We start from the raw sequence: 1,941 nt of genomic DNA, 5'->3' as shown, positions 1-1,941 counted from the left end.
AGAGCCACTGCATTGCTGGCTCAGTTATGGTCTAGGTATCATGCCTTGGTTATTCACTGCAGGTTTATGTGCTTGGCTAGGACTGAGTTGCCACTATATTCCTGGGCTCAGAGCCACACGGCTATGTTTAAGACACTTTTTCTGTGTTCAGTATTTAGCCAAGATCCTCAGCTCTGCTTTGGATCTGTGACCTGAACTTGAGTAATGGGCAGCAGAGCTGTCAGGTTGCACCTGTTCCCACACCTAGCACTGGTTCAGGGATCTCCTGGGAATTCGTTTGACCCTGGTGCATTGTTTCAGCCCCCCTTCTCTGGGTGCTGGAGTTCCTGCTAGAGGGGCATGTTCCTGGTCAGTCCCTGCCCCAGTGTCTGCAATTTCTGTCTTTCAAAGCTGGGCTGGAAAAATGCATCACTGTGACTTTATCTAGGCTTTCCTTACCAGAATTCCATATGGAGAAATTTCTGGGTTGTTGTGGAAGGGTGCTCGGCAAGCTAGGCAAAATGCTTCCTCTCTCCTATTTTGATTTTAATTCCAACTTCCTCTATTTCCAAAGAACCTCTTCTCCTTCCTAACACTTGAAGACAAAATTCACGCAGACGTCCTGTTGTACACATTGGCCTCTCAGTTCATCAACCTCATCACTTCTCAGGCCTATTCACTGATCTCTCTGAGTGCTTCATTCCTGCTAAACTAGCTGTCACTGACTACTGGTTCCTCAGTTCTTCCCAGTCACTCCCCCCTCCCCACTTTCCTTTTATTTCAACAAACACAAGGGGTTATGAAGTATCTTAGGGGAGGGAGCAATTAAAATTAGGCCTCCTTGAAATGTTGAATCACATAAAATATTAACATAATTTTGAGTTACAGAATATACAAAATACAATTTTAATTATGTTCTCAGTTAAGAGAGGGCACCTGAGGAATAGTCTGGTGTAATGGAACACCTGGACTAGAGTTCAGAAGACGGGCATTTGTGTCTCAGCTATGTGTCCTACAAAAATCTGTATTTTTCTGAGCCCCGGTGGCTTCATCTATAAGAAGAAAAATACGCTACCAATCAGCCAAAAAGCATTAAGCTCCTACTATATTCTAGGTATTGTAGATAGCATCTTAAGAAGGACACACAACTTCAAGAAACTTACCTTCTGATGGGAGAGAAACATACAGGGTGTCCCAAAAGTCTTAGTGCAGTTTTACATTTTAATATTAAACTTGCCCCCGAAATCACCATTTTAAAAGCTTAATTATATATATTTCTGCTGCACTTAATTTGTAAATATTGAATAATTTTAACCAGGTGGGGTGCTTCTGTATTCAGTCATTGAGCAGCAGCTTATGAAAGTTTTTACAAAATTCAAAAATCCACTAGAGTGATGTATAGGACACGATAGTGATTATGTAGACTTTTAATAAGAAATATCAATGTCAAAATTTTAAATAGCTTTTTAAGCTTTTTTACGTTTGTAATATTGATAAAAATAAAGCTTTAAACCACGCTAAGACTTTTGGGACACCACGTCTAAAGTGAATGAACACAAATATATACAAAGTAGTTAAATACAAATACAAGGTATCTTGGGGAGAGGATACTAGAAGGTGGGGAAGGTGCTTGAAAGGGAACTTAGCGGAGCTGAGGAGGGTGGGCATTCCCGGGACGCAGATGCATGAGCGGCCAGAGCGCCCAGCTACAGCTAGCGGACAAGAAGGCCAAAATTCACCCCTCGAGGCCTCACGTTCCTCCCTCGTAAAGCTGCAGGAGCCCCTCCCTCGCCGCCCCGAGCAGCTTTCTCGGGATCCTCCCTCCCCACCCCCGCGGCACAGAAAGGCCAGGCGCACGGAGCCTCTGCGCCTGCGCCGCTCGGACCCGCGCCTGCGCAGTGAGGGCCCGAACGGAGGAGCGCCGAGACGCGGGCGCGGGACCGGGGAAGGGCCCGTAAAGCT

The sequence above is a fragment of the Vombatus ursinus genome, unplaced genomic scaffold (genome assembly GCF_900497805.2).
Source record: "Vombatus ursinus unplaced genomic scaffold, bare-nosed wombat genome assembly UNPS02005459.1, whole genome shotgun sequence".
NCBI classification, from domain to species: Eukaryota; Metazoa; Chordata; class Mammalia; order Diprotodontia; family Vombatidae; genus Vombatus; species Vombatus ursinus.
The sequence above is the reverse complement of the archived record's forward strand: the minus strand, read 5'-3'. Positions refer to the sequence as shown.